Source organism: Tyto alba, unplaced genomic scaffold (assembly GCF_018691265.1).
Source record: "Tyto alba isolate M040663 unplaced genomic scaffold, T.alba_DEE_v4.0 Super-Scaffold_2, whole genome shotgun sequence".
In the NCBI taxonomy this organism is placed as follows: domain Eukaryota; kingdom Metazoa; phylum Chordata; class Aves; order Strigiformes; family Tytonidae; genus Tyto; species Tyto alba.
In genome coordinates, this window is record NW_024881282.1 from 78,905,198 (window position 1) to 78,920,297 (window position 15,100).

At 37.2% G+C, this 15,100-nt stretch overlaps 1 protein-coding gene across 2 annotated transcripts in view; it reads right to left on the minus strand.

The window, feature by feature from the left end:
• SEMA3C (semaphorin 3C) overlaps positions 1-15,100 on the minus strand; it is a 122,468-nt gene that overhangs the window by 92,232 nt on the left and 15,136 nt on the right. Inside the window, exon 1 of one of the 2 annotated variants that reach the window (XM_033004638.2) lies at positions 15,046-15,067. The exons of the other annotated variant lie outside the window; for it this stretch is intronic. The gene's annotated coding sequence lies outside the window, so the exon portion shown is untranslated. Of the gene's footprint in view, positions 1-15,045; positions 15,068-15,100 lie in introns of those variants that run through there. 2 annotated transcript variants of the gene reach the window in all.

The window sequence follows — 15,100 nt, forward strand, 5'->3', positions numbered from 1 at the left end:
CTGAAAGAAGTAGTAATACACTGTACTGGAAGACTATTTTAACTCCTCTGGAAGATACTAGGGTACAATGTATTAGCTTCAGTGGTTGAAATAACCCTTCTGTGGGAGCAAGCAGGATGTTACTAGCGGCACTGTGAAAAGCTTTGCAATGGCACACAGCATAAAAATAGCTTGTTTCAATAGACATTGACCCATATGACATGTCATCATTGTTCTCCACAGCAAACCACACAAAATATCAAGGCAAGATTCTTATAAAACTCCTCTTTATTTTAGGCCTTTCAGTTAGGCTTTCTCTTTTCAAAGCATATGTTAAATCCAGGTCTTGATAATTTGTGGGCATTTTTGTAAAAACTATCCAACTTTCACACACGTATTTACAGCTTTGGTTTTCTGCAGCTTTCTTTCAGATTATCCAAGTCCAGAGGGGTTGATGGTCATGCAAGAAAAAGCCCCAATTTAAATGTTGTTTTATGCCAGTGGGTAGGGTAGTGCCAGTCTTTACTCTACAAATATGAAAATATCTTGCAGAAAAAAAAACATGGACTAGCGTACACTGAATGTATACCTTGGTAGGATCACCAGTGTATCAAGTATAGACACCCTGCTCGTCAGTGAACAAATTACCATTTTGATAAGCTTTTACAAACATTCATCTTTTGCTGCCCCAAACATTTGAATGAGACTAGGCAACCCTTTCATCTAAATGAGTTGCTCTTGCACAGTATACCATTAGCTTATATAAACCTGCTGCTGTAAGCATCTATTACCACAGCCTGGTAGTGACATATTGATTTTCAAGCTGGAACTACTTCCCTTGAGACTAGAGAGCATATGGCTGTTTGCTAGACCTGCTGGGGAAAATATGTTGATGGCTAAAATGAAAAAGATGGAAAAACTAGGTGTGAGTCTTTGTGATTTTTTTTTTTTTTTTAGTTATTACAATTCTTAAATAATAATAATTCAGTCTTGTCTTAGTAACTGCCTTATAGACCAAATGAGCTTCAGAGGGGGTCTTCTGCTGTGTTTATTACTCAGATAGAAATTCATGAGCACTGGAGTTACAATCAGTAGTGATATCAAGTTGAAACTATTAGATTTTAAGTTAAAACAAAGTAGTGAAAGGCAGCATCAGGAACTATTGGTATATATGTGACTGAGATCATAATCAAACACCTGTTGTACAGAGCCTGCCCAGACAGCCGGACAGACATGAAATCTGTAAGAGTCTTTCTGTGAAATGCTTAATGGCCTTTATGTTAGATCATAAAGAAAGCTGGTTTAGCTCACAGCAAAAGTCTTCACAGTGTCTATCCTGAAATAGTCATAGGGGCAGAATATAATGGAAATGATTTTTCAAATGAGATTCCATCTTCTCCCTATAAAATGCCTCTACACATATAACGGATTGGTATTTGGTGTATCTAAATTTCTATGTTTAGCAGTATAACAAGTCAGATTTATTGAAACTTTTTAGGCTGGACATGTAAAATAAATTATATTAAGTGGCAAAGTTAAACATTTCAAAGACTGAGGCACTCAGAAAAGCTGTGTCAAACTCTTTTAACCTCCCAACTTTTGGTACATTGATGAGACACAATTCCTTTCCTGAATACAGTAGGCACTGCATTGTTCCTCACAACTCTCTCTCCCCATAAATCTCTTCAAAATACTCTTGTAATACCAAATCATAAGACAGTTATTTTTCTGGACTGTTACATGAATGCTAAATCTCCTGAGAAGCAAATGAGTCCCCTGGGGGAAATACCTAGGAGCATTACAGAAAGAAAAGGTGGAATACTTGGAGCAATAGGAAATTTTTACTCCTGTTGAAAAAGATTTAATGGATACACAGTTTTTCTTTACTTGGAAGTTGGTAAGTGGCCCACTGAGGTTAACTAAATTAGACTCCATGACAGACTAACCAAAGCTTCTCATTACTCCTTTCCTGGGGGGGAAAAAAAAAAAAAAAAAAAAAAAAAAAAAATCTCACTTTCATTCAGCTCAGTACTTTCCTCATTGGTCTGCTAATTCTGAAGCAGAGTCCACTTCTGCCTACTTCCCCTTATCATTCCCCACTCTTCCCCTCCAGCCTCCTTCTCACCCCTCTGCTGCCGAGCAGAGCCTGCCTCTGCTGCACACTCACCAATGGTGTTAACACTCACTTAGCCCATATAATTCCAGGACCTATCACAAGTCTCTAATCCCTGGAAAAATTATATTCTTAAAAGCTTTCCTTTATCATCAGCTTGAATAAGCATTTTAATCACTTTTAAGAAATGGTGAGAGCTTCTAATGAGCAGAAGTAATTGCTGGACATGGGGCAACTGAACCAAACTACCCTACATCTCTAAACTTGATCCACTTAAATTCAGTTAAGGATTGTCAAACTAAGTTTTAATAACACTGTCAGACCAACAGGTTATAAAGCAAACACTCCAGTGCTCAGTGCCTCCTGAACTTCTCCTAATTACTTCTGGCACATCTTTTACTGTAAAGTTTGGAGGCTTCCAAACATATACCACGTGAGACACAGCTACCCACTGGCAGTGGCATCTCTGTCCAGGAAGGCTGCTCAGCACCATGCCATGGGCATGGGGGGATGGTTGTGACCCCGGACAGGCTCACAGGGAAGCTCTGCCATCTGGGCAAAAAGTCAAGAGAGCTCAGCCCTGGCATGGGCAGTGACACCGCAGCACAGTGCCGGGTGTCCTGCCCTGCTGCGGCGGCCGATGGGGAGCTGTGCTGCTCTCATGGGGACACGGAGAGTGGGCAGGGACAATCGGATTTACCCACACATTCACCACCCCAGCAAAATCCAATTCCCTGTTCAGACATGGGTATGTGTAAAGTGTGAGAAGCAAAGGATCAAATCAGACTCAGGAAGGATCATCACAGTTGCTGTAGCATTATTACACAAAAGTCTGTATTTAATTTTGGAAAGTAATAATGGAGATAGGCAGAAGAGGAATGACATAAAATGTAACTGAAGATTAGAAAGATTGATTTCCCCTATCTTATTTTCATTTCTGATGTCTAATCTACATTGTAAAGTGATAGGAGAGTCTTGTTTTCCTATAAGTCTTACAGGTCTTGATGCCATTTCTGTAGCTTAGTCAGTAGCTCTCCCATGTAGAGCCTCCTGATATGCTTAATATTACACAATGTTCTCATCCAGGTTTTTTGGCTTTTATGCAAAACCTCTTCACAGTAGGTAATGAAAAACTGTTTTAAAATCCAAGGATGATTTCTAATGATTCCAGTGAAAATAGAAGCATTTTGGATTTTGTTTCATACTTGTTCTAATGTTTCTTCCAAATTTTTTCATACCTTCGAGGATGTGATAAAGCTAATGGCCTCAAAAGGTAAAGCCTACATTTATTTACTCTACTTAAAGAAGAGCAGCATCAAATTAATTAAACACTATTAATTAAACATCATTCCCTATTGCATACCTTAACACTTCTGCAATTTAAACCTGCCTTCTGCATGGCACACAAACTTTTAGCCATAAAGCAAGCAAATGAACAAACCAGAAATTCTTCTTATTTTGCATATACCATATAACCACTTTTACAATCCTTTGAAGCTTAGGCAAGTTAAAACTGTCTTCAGGCCTCTTATACATCTAAAATAAAAAAAAAAAAAAAAAAAAAAGGCAAAAACAAAAAACAAACAAACAAACAAAAAACCCCAACAAACTCCATATAAGTTTAATTTACTTTGTTAGTTTGATTTACTTGGGTCCTATTTTGCAAGGATACATTTTCTTGAAAAACAGTACCTTAAGCATTACAGAAAACACAAGCTTTTCCTGAGCATCATGGTCTTCCTTGGTTTCTATTGTTCTTTAACAAAAGCCCATTCACTCCACACAAGCGCTTGTTTCTCTCTAGACCTTTTAATTCCAGCTCAAAGAACTGTGGATCAGCTAAACTTTTTCTTCTTAAGACCGCAAATTCCTCAGCAGTGCAACTTGGGTTTCGTTACACAGTAAACAAGCATAAGGAGATGATTTTACATGCATATTGCAAAACAGCAGCAAAGACTCCACGGCTGAACTGCATTTTCATCTTTCCTTCACTACCTCTTTTCAGAGCATGCAGAGACAATGAGTAAAGGAGGAGGCTGCTTTCTGCAGAATATGCATCGATGATGTAAGAGGGGCCAAGAAGGCAGCAGATTTCTAAACTGTGTAATAAGGAGTGCTGGCACTGGTGACAATTGTCTGAATAAACAATATTACACCAAGCCTGAGGCTCACACCAAACTTCAGACCTAAATATTCTTGCTGGCTAAGTACGAGGCTGTCCAGAGTGCAAGTCGATAGGGCCAAGTCAAAACCCTGCCTTTGAAGGAAGCCCTCAGCAGAACAGATGTACCCATACACATAAAGAACATACAGAGAAAGGGTTCAGAGTTGGCAGCAAGTCTCTGTTATGAACAAACCTGATGAAATCTGCTTTCACTGGAATATTCCAACACTGGTAACAATGCTGACAGTATCAGTCATGTAGTGAGAAACATGCAACTGGTTCCTACATGATAAAGCCCCTATTTCAGTATTACAACACTGTATCTGGCTCTCTCTGATTCTTGTCTGCATATATCAACCACAGCAGATGCCTTGACACCTAAAAACAGAGTCATAGAGTGCTGTAGGGAGAAGCAGGGAGACAAATCCTTGAGATGAAAGCAGTTTAACGCAGCATCATTCCTTGCTCTTACCAACAACCCAATTTAGCATGGGTCTCCCCCATTAGACATGCCAAGGTAACCCCGTCTCAGGCATCAGTAAGAAAACTACTTGAGTGACCTTCAGGTGTGTGACTTCAAGTATCATTTTCTTTTGTAGGCAAAACCTGAGATTTCCACCTCCAGTCAAACTGAATGTCAAAATCTAGGATGAATTAGGCTGAAAACCTCTGGAACGACATACCCTCTAATTCACGATTCTGTCCTACTGCACATGTGGCCTTTAAAGGGCAAGAATAGACATGTGCCTGAATATATTAAAAAGCTGAGAGTGCAGCCCTACAGATTGGTACAGATGGTGAGTCAATGGCAAAATTACAGTCTTCAGGAAACAGTGTGCACATAAGCATGTAAATAGAGTTGTCTAAACTCCTGGCTCTATTACTTCACTAATACTGTGTCACTGGTGATACGTTAGTGTGCCTAAGGACTTGGCTCACTGTATTTTTACTGTTTCAAATCTAATACCTTAATACACAGTTAGGAAGGGGATGCATATTCACTGACTTCAAGAGGGTTAGTCTGGATTTGCAAACATTAAATTACCATTAGCACAATGGAAGTGTATGCACCTGCAAGAAATAAATTAAAAAGGCACTGAATTGTAATTAGCATTAGTTTGAACCCTAACTGGAGGAATCCCATCACAGAACAGCCATTTACCACCCTGAGATTATCCATAGAATAATGAATAACCTTGCTAAACTCTTCAGTATTAGTGATGCAAAAGAAAACTGGCACAAATTTGTAATGCTGTAAGTATTCAAGAGACTAGAATACACTGAACTATGAAGGAACATTAAGAAACCATGAACAAGCAAACCAACCAAAGTATGGCCAGCAAGGCCAAAAAATGATTGTAAAGCAACATAACTGTTCTGTGTGAGTCCTCTGTGTTCAGATGGGATAGGATTAGGATGGTGCACAAAAGTATAATTCAGTGTTACAAAAAGTTACAAAATAGAAAACAAAGGCTCATAGTTAGAAAATAACTCTTCCTTAAATAACAGCTCAGAAAAAGGTTTCCGTACTTAGGACATTCATTACCAAACAAGAGAAAGCACTACAAAAATGTGCTGGAGCCAATACTTTTTCACTAAAATGAAATGGATTAGAGGAGTTGAAGATTTCTAATATTTCTGATTTTCACAATTCCTATACTTATAGCACGTCTTTTCATTAGGACTAGATTTAAATATTGATTGGGTCTATTTCTTAAGACAGATGTCACAGAATGGAATTTTGTGCTTGTGTGAATATATGTGAACATGTACACAAAGAGACAGAGAAGTGTGTACATGTGTACATATTAGGAAAAGAGAGATATTTAGATATTTCTTACCTGAGGTAAAAATTGTAAAGTGTTCTGAATTCACAAGTATCTTGAATAGATATTTATCCTGTTGCTTGAGGGAATGAGACATAAAAGCTCTAAGAAACAAGCCAAGCTAATAATACAGAGCCAAATTCTCTGCTGGCATAATTTCATTAGAGGTAAGCACAGCTGCCCCCACATACATAGCAGAGAAGGCTACTTGAATGACGAAGAGAGAAGAGGGAGTCAGCCTAAATGTGTGGTTTGAAATTGCATTTTTCACTGTCAGCACAAATTTTAATTGCAACATAGGGCAATTTTTATTAATTACACACTTCAGAATTATCTTATAAGTATGTATTGCCCTGCATTTCATAGTTTTTAAATTAGTATCTTCAGTATTGTTCTGATACATGTATTGACTACAAAGTATGCCTTATACTGAAGGAATGTACTATCTTTACTCTGACTTTTATCTCTTTTTTCCTTTACTTCTGTAAAAATAATTTATAAAACTAAATCCATAGTCTTCATTATTTTGTAGTGCTGTCAGTGCAATAGTTTCCTTCAAGTCATAAAGTAGATTGTTCTTACAAAACATCAAACAACAATTTAATTAACCTTATCCAAGTTTTAAGGGAGATATTCACCAGGGTTTAAAATCATTCCAGAACACAGGCATTTCCTTCTGTCTGTATGCAGCATTTAGAGATCACTAGCATATAGAAATGACAGATTTGTTCATTCATAACAGCAGGAAATTAAAGCCTCCAAACATAGGGGTATCTTCTGGCAACATACACAAATTTAACTCAGTTTTCACATCTGTGAGACAGCCTAAAGCCAGGGCAAAGTGTTAGCAGACTTCCAAAATTAGATGTTTCCCAGCATTCATCCCTGGAGATGCAACACAGCAGCTAATCTATGAGGCCTAACCTGTGCAGAAGACAATCAAAGAGAAGATTTGGGGGCCAGGTGGATAATGGCCCCCTTCAGTAGGCTACAAGAATCATTCAATGGATGTGAAGAATAGAAAAATGGCTGGCCACAGCTCCAGTCTTCCACAGTCCTATAGATTTCTCCTAATTGACAGTTTCTTTGTTTTACATAGATACCAGTTATTATAAAATAAAGTTGCAATTATGAAATCAAGAAGCCACAGCCAGGGATCAGATCTAATCCACTGCCCTTTATGCTTCTCAGTCTAGTTCAGTTCATTCTGCTTTATTTTCTGTGTATAGTGGCAGAGCTTATAGAGAGGAGTGAAAAGTACACTTCTTTGATTACCTTACCTTATATCTCCTACTTACAACAGTTATTTAAGAAACATGGGCTGGAATTTGAACTTCTCTTTGCTTACAAATTAAGACAGAAATTAAAACATTTTTTTCCCTCTTTATTATATACAATGCAGAACAGAAAGTAATCTCTGCTTAGTTATTTGAATATAAACTATGCAAACATTTCTCTTCAGGCAATGACCCTTCATGTGGATTCTGGGCTGACAGAGTTACATCCCTGTAGATCTGAATAAGACAACTAAACACCAAGATCTGTGTCCTGTTCCTGCCCTCAAAGATTCTCCCCAGGATACTTCCAGGTTATATTTAAAGCAGCATGATGATTTTGGCAGCATTTGTTTATTTGACGGGGTTGCTTCCAGATCCCAGCCAGAGGTGCCTAACTCTCCCCATGGGCTGAAGAGAAATCACAGACACCTAACACTGAATTCCACTCCAAAAGCCAGCCACATAACGTTTTTGCCAGACATTTCAGCACACCATTCTTTCGTTGTTTTAGCCCTCACTTTGTAATAGTGTTTGCATGCAGCCACTATCTAATATGTTGTACATTCCAGAATACAACATATAGCAAGTAGCATCATTCATTGCTAAATTGTCTGTTGAAGCTCATTCAATATATATTAATAAACAGTTTTCAGGTATTAATGGTAGACACTTTTATACATGATTGTGCCACTGCATGCTAGCCATTTTACAGTTTGCTAGCGGAGTGAGAACAACTTAAATTTTCAACTCACAGCTCATCAGTTACCATAGGTATCTGTCACTCAACGGCAATGATTCGTCCTTTATCATAGAGCTAGCAAGGCCTGGGAAAGTGTATAACTATGAGGATGCTTGGGAGAGAATTTAATGTTGCTACAGAAAGCTAATCCAAACTATCCAAACATAAAACACATTGTTGCTTTTAAACTGAGATGCTAGTGCCTCTACCTAAGAACACTTCAAACACATACTCTTGTTCCAGTTTTTATTTCTTGCTCTAAGGTAAATGCTTTATAGGAATATTTTTGTTTATTTAATGAGAGATATGTGTGCTTCCACTGGATGCTTAAGTGCATTAAAAAAGCCGTGGTATGTGGCTACCAGTCTTATATGTTATTTAAGCTGGACTGTAAAAAGTGACTGTATTCCTACCCAGTGGTTACAGGCACAAAAGAACCTTGGGAACCTTGTTCTAGCCTTTATTTTTGGCTTTAGTAAAACAAACCCTAATTCTTTATTTGTCAAATTACTATCTATTACAGTTTGAACTTTCATTAAGCTTTAGTCTCCTAATGAAGTTTAATCTGCCTCTGGCTTGAAGCAAAACAGCATTGTGTGTTCGTGTGTAGGCAGTGTGAATGTGGTTTTGCAGAAAAGGAAGTCTTCTGAATGTTAGGGGTGAAAATCAATGGAAAATGGAAGCCAGCCTATTGCCCTTGTTTTTTCAGCTGTCAAATTTTACTCTAATAAAGTAGATAGTATTTTTTTACAATCTCATTAGTTTTTCCTAAGCAAACTGACAATACCATTCACTATTCTGTGAATGCAATCTCCTTAATTTATGCTATTCTTCTGTGATAAATATTCTGAATACTTGTGTGTAGAAAAAAGAACCTTTAAGCAATGTGTTCAGAGGCCCAAATATCTCTTCTACTTTATTTTACTTTTTAACTTGGACAGGGGACTAGATACAGAAGGGACCAAATGCGAATCAGGAGGAGACAGTGAGTGTGAAGAATTGTCAGGGCAATGTACCTTTTAGCCTGACAAAATAGTACGTTGTCTCTTAAGAACAGTCTCTTAACAATAGATTTTATAGAAAGAGAAGAACATTAACAAGATCAGCTCTATGAAATCATTCTTTAAGTGTACTATTTGAAAGACAGCCAAATTGGGGATGGGGGAAGGGAATATAAAGCAGGAACTCCCTCTTAACTACAGGAGACAATCTGATTTCACATAGGCTCTTCATCTATTAAACTTGCATCAACTTTCTAACCAATGGTTTTGTAATGTGTGAAAATTCCTCTAATGTGTTACACTGTTTAAGATTCAACAGGTTTAGCTATTAACAGAAGTCAACACCAGAGTTGCAAGAAAAACTGCTCCTATAGAAATTTGCATTTGTATTCATAGAGAATGCAGTTACCCCCTCAGCACTTATATGATTCTCATAACTCAGGTATTTGCAAATCTCAGAGTCACTAATAAATTTTATTTTTCCAAATCTCCTGTGAATAAAAAGGCAGCATTAGCACAAATGGTCACATACATACTAGCAGTATTAAAAAGTTTATAAACATTTCTAGGTACTTCAAGTTTCTTATGAAAACTTGAGATCGTTTTCATTAAGATACTGTGTGTCTGAGGATTTTATTCTTCTTTTAATTTTGAAAAACTTTATTTGATTTTGACTCGGTAAATGGGTTTTATTTTTTCCCTTCCTCCAAAGATTTGAGATACTAGGAGAAAGGGCCCTACTCTCAGTCTGTTTCAGAAGAATATTATTATCACAGTGGAAAAAAAGTCAGCTTTAATCAGTTAGGTATGAGACATATTTAATTGACTGCAGGAGAGACAGTAATGAATTATTGCTTCTCATCCACCCCCATATTATTCCCACTGACTAACACAAGTGTTAGCTGAAAAATAGAGTATTTTGCTTTTGATTTTACCTTCTCTTCTGAACTGTAGTGTAACATTCCCTCAATTAGGAAAATTAAATATTCTCAAATGTGAAAATATTAACTAACTGTATGAGACAGCACAATTATAGAGAAGGTCTGTTTCTTTAACCTTTGTCTGAACTTGTAAATTACTGATTTCTTTTTGTGGTAGTTGCCTGACATGCCTCATTTCAGTTGCTGCCAGTTGTCATAAGATGGTGAAGTACACAAAAATCTTTAATTCTGCTTCCATCAGACAAACCTCAACAAAAAGCATGGGTGCAGTTGTGTGGAGTAGTGGCTAAAGAGAAAAGAAGGAAAAAACAAACCTGCAAACCAACTCTGTCTCTATAAATAATACAAAGTGGCAATTACTGGCATGGGCAGTGAAGAAGGGACAGCAGCAAACATGTACCCTTTTCATCAGTGCCCAGGGAGCAGCCAGGCCTGTATAAATGCCACCCTGCTAATGCATCCCCACTTCCAACTTTTCACTCTGAAACCTTTGAACTGGATAAACACTTCATGCTGAAGTTGTGACATAAGAAAAAAATGTAAAAACATAGAAACTGATTCTGATATTTTTTTGCTTTCATTCCAACCTTCATTAGAAAATTGAATACTCTCTTACAGTGAAAAAAAAAAAAAAAAAAAGCATTGAACACTGTCATGTATCTGTGTTCATAACTGCACACCTTCTTTTAGGGTGGAGAATGATTAAATATAGATCTCTAACTTAATCCATTGGAAAATATGATCATGATCCAAAGTTCCATAACATTATTGGACTTCAGAAGGATTTATGCTTTGTTTTGTTGTTTTTTTTTTTTAACCCCACAAATGAAATTTCTTTTCAGTCATTGTTTCCTTTTCTTTTGCCAAAACCAAATGGAAACATGTAAGGCAGAGAAAGACTGCTGCAATGCAAGCTATATGTTGTGGATAAACCTCTGTGGACCATTTTGAAATTAAAATGCATCTGTTCAAACTGTATGGCGACACAGACATGAATATGAATATTTTTTTGAAGTTTTGTACCATAAGGTTTTGCAACACAATCTTACTTTAGTTTGTGTGTAACATCAATAAAATTGAACTTTGAATGAAATCTGGAAGAAACAGCCTTTTCATGTTCTTTTTCTCCTTAAGAGTTCCCTTTGGTTTTGACATATTGGCTTGCTTCTTTCTGAGGGCCCATTCTATCAAGAATACCCTGGATGTGCTGGAGGAGCAGTTTTCCGTTGTTGCAACCCTGACTTAATGGTAAAGAAAAAACAATCATAATAAAAAAAACTTGCAAGACTTACTCCTGCATTCAGGGTCACTGTTCCATGTGGCTATCTAGCCAAAAGTGCACCAAGAGACTACGTCTCTAGGGTAGAATTCCTGTCAAGCGGGATATGTACATGGAAGCAAAAACTCTTAATCCAGTAACACCATTTACATTAATTATGGTCTACAAGCAGAGCAGCACTAAATCTGCTATTCCCTTTACCTTGCTTTCAGCCTCCTTTTTCACATGCGGGAGGAGAAAAGGCAGAGAAGGTATGGCAGCTGGGCAAACAGAGGTGGTATATTTTGCTATGAACTGTGACCCCCAAATCCTAAACAATATTTGTGGAAAAGAACAATTGCTTTATCCAAGAACAATCTTGTTGGTATTTTCTATCAATAAAGAAATCATCAAAGGATTTTTTTCCCTAACTTGATTTAGAAAGAAAATAGTTTTATTTGTTCATCAAAAAAATATGTTCATCTCATCCAGTCTTTTTTATCATTGGCATATATTATAGTGGATAACAGCTGCTGAGAGTCTTCAATCACGGAGCTTTTGAAGGCTGATGGAAGAATCAAGATAGTATTTTCAATGGCTCTGGGATCTGAACCTATATCCTCAGGATTAAGGCAGATCAAATGAAAATGAATACCTCTTAACAGACAAAATCCACCTATCCTTTACTACACAGAGAATGAATTTGTCTGCACAAAGTAGAGTCTAAAGAAGTGAATTGAGATTTTTTTTTATTATTATTATTCATATATGAGCTATTTTGCTCCTATTTTTGGTATTACCAAAATGACACCATGCTTTGGCTTCCCCCAGTGACAAGAATTAATGCCCCATATATAAATCAATAGGTAACTGGTAATGGATACACAGGCTTTTCCTTTTAAACTGCTTTTAGAGATTGAGCTATGGGCAGGAATCAAAAGGTATCCTCAAAAAGTTACTGAGAAACTTCTCTAAAAATGGCTGGCAGGTGATTTCTTGTGACATCAAGATGTCCAGCCTCAAGAAATACTCAACAACTTCCATGGGACACGATACTCACATTTGTTCACACTCTCCGAGAAAAAAACTCAGTAGTTGACTCTAACCCTGCTAGAGCCAACAAAATCCTCCTTCTTCTTCCCCAGCTGGACACTGAAACAACTTAATAGTCATTAAGTACATACACAGACACATATAGGGTCCTGGTTCTGATCTTATTTAGTTTTAAAGTGACTGAATGATGAACTACTGTAATATGAATGGAGTCAGACTCTGTTCATATTACATGCAGAGATAAGCCTGGAGAGGGGTGAAGAGATGGTAAGCAATCACTGAAATGAGCAGCTCACCATTAGACTGTAAGAATCACTTTCCAAGACTAAAAATAAGTTAAAGAAAAAATAGTTTCTGGAGCACATATCATACATGGAGAGCTGGGAGAACTGGGTGTGTTCCATTTTAAGAAGCAAAGGAAAAGGTGAAATCTTACTGCTGTGTACAATGACCTACTGGGGAGGCTACTGGAACACTGACATTAAAAGGAAAGGATTTCCAACCCTGGAGTTATTCAAGACTAAAGTGGACATGACTCAGAACAACCTTATCTAATCAGACCTGCTTTGAGCAGGAGATTCCTTCCAACCCACATGATTCCGTGATTCTATGGAAGACAGGAAAAACACAGTGTTTTTGTTAAATAATGTCAGTAAGAGGCCATTACAGCCTTTCAGAGAGGTTAAAGTTTCCATAAGTCTATACAGCCTAACAATCAATACACCTCTAGTGACTTTTTAAAATATTCAAAATAATACAGTATCAATGACATGACTGAAAAGAATAAGCTCAGAAGTGTACACCATAATACTGGGGTTTTGTATGCTGGTTGTGCATGCATGTATGTGTGTGTGCACATTTATCACTGAAGAACAGAGCTCAAGCCTGCAAACTCAACCAACGAAAAGAAAGAAAATATGATAGCTTTGGCAAATTTAGGATGACATGCATGTGAAACAGGATGTGGCCAGGTAATTTAGAATTTTTATTCTGGACTTTGCTATTTTAATGTAGTTTTTGCTAACTGTTTTTGCTACACATCTGCCATAGAGAGGATAACATAAAACTTGTCTACAAGTAGACACATACAGCTCCACCAACGCAGTATGTGCTGTAGAAGTCTGCTTTATCTGTTCTATGTAACATTATACACATGTACAGATGCAGACTTTGAAAACAAACTAGAACCAGATGTCACAGTAAGTAAAGATCTAATATCTGTCCTGAGACCAAATGTATACTGTGAAATTTGCCCACCAATGTCACTTATTTAATTTAAACTTAATTTTAATTTGGTATTAGAGGAGTTCAATATAATTTAAAAAATAAATAAATAAATTATGCACCTGTAAATTTAGTTGCATTTTGCAAGCTCCATCATATCATGTAGTGATTTACTCACCATATTATTAATGAGCTCAGTTTAACAAGAAGGCAATCTCTTTTTCTTAAACAAGAGTACAAAAGAGAGTATATACAGAAAACAGAGGTAGAATCATTTGACATTTCTTTCATATCATTTAATTTAATGCTGCATATCTAGAATTTCTGCCATTCGTCAGAAGAGGAATTTTTATATTTTACTGTATAACTACAGACAGTTCCATGTTTTTCCCTTCCACACTAGGAAAATCTACATTATTAAACTGTAAGAAAATAAATTATACAACATGCAAGGTTTCAAACTTGGAAACACTTTAGGCACAATAATTTGTAGTAGGCATCTAAATAAAAATTCCTGATGTTGAGTGTTTGTAGCTTCCATTGTGGACACAGGCTGCCAGGTCATTTGGGTCAGATTTCTGACCTTTTTGAGAAAAGCTAACTTTCTTCTTCAGAACTGCTTAAGTAGATAAGCTGTGCTGGAAACACTGCCAAAATAGATACCAACGGCTGAATATTCACACCTGCTGATTGCTGATAAAATCACAGAACCACAAAGTATGAAGGTTGGAAAGGACATCTGAAGGTTATGTTGGCCAAAATCCTGCTCAAAACAAAGCTAGCTACTGAAGTGAGATGGATTTGCACAGGACCTCATCTAGCTGAGTTTCAAATATGTGGAGTGATGGGGAATCCACTGCCTCCCTGTACAACCTGTTCCAATGTCTCAAAATACTCATGGTGGAAAAAAAAAAAAAAAAAAGAAAAAAGAAAAAAAAAAAAAGAAGTCCTACCATCTAAACAGAATTTCTTTTACTGAAACTTGTGACTTTTGCCTTTTGTCTTGTCACTGTGCTCTTCTGAGAAGAATCTGGCTCTGTCTCACTATACTCTCCCCATCAGACAGTTACAGACAGCCACAAGATGCCCCTTAGCCTTCTCTTCTTCAGGCTGAAGAAACTCATCTGTCTCAGTCTCTACTTGTCCATCATGTGCTCCAGCAGGCATAAGAGTTTAGCAGATCTGGGATTCTTCCATTTTGACAGCACCTCTTATGCTGGGAGGGCCCAAAATTGGACACAGCAATCTTTCCCTGATCTCTCCTCTCTACAAATCAAATCAATTGGCATGATTGCTGAAAACTTTAACATATAAATGACACAGTAGGCCATAACCATGATTAATTCCTGTATAGAAAATTAGTATTTTATCTCATAACTAAGCCAAAAGAGAATACACACATGTAGTTTCTTCAACATGAGAAGATCTGGTAGCAGATCTGAAGTTAGCTTCAAAGGATCTGAAGATTACCTTCAGAGCAGACGTTATGGCTGAATGTTCTCATACAACATAAACTGGGGTGGAG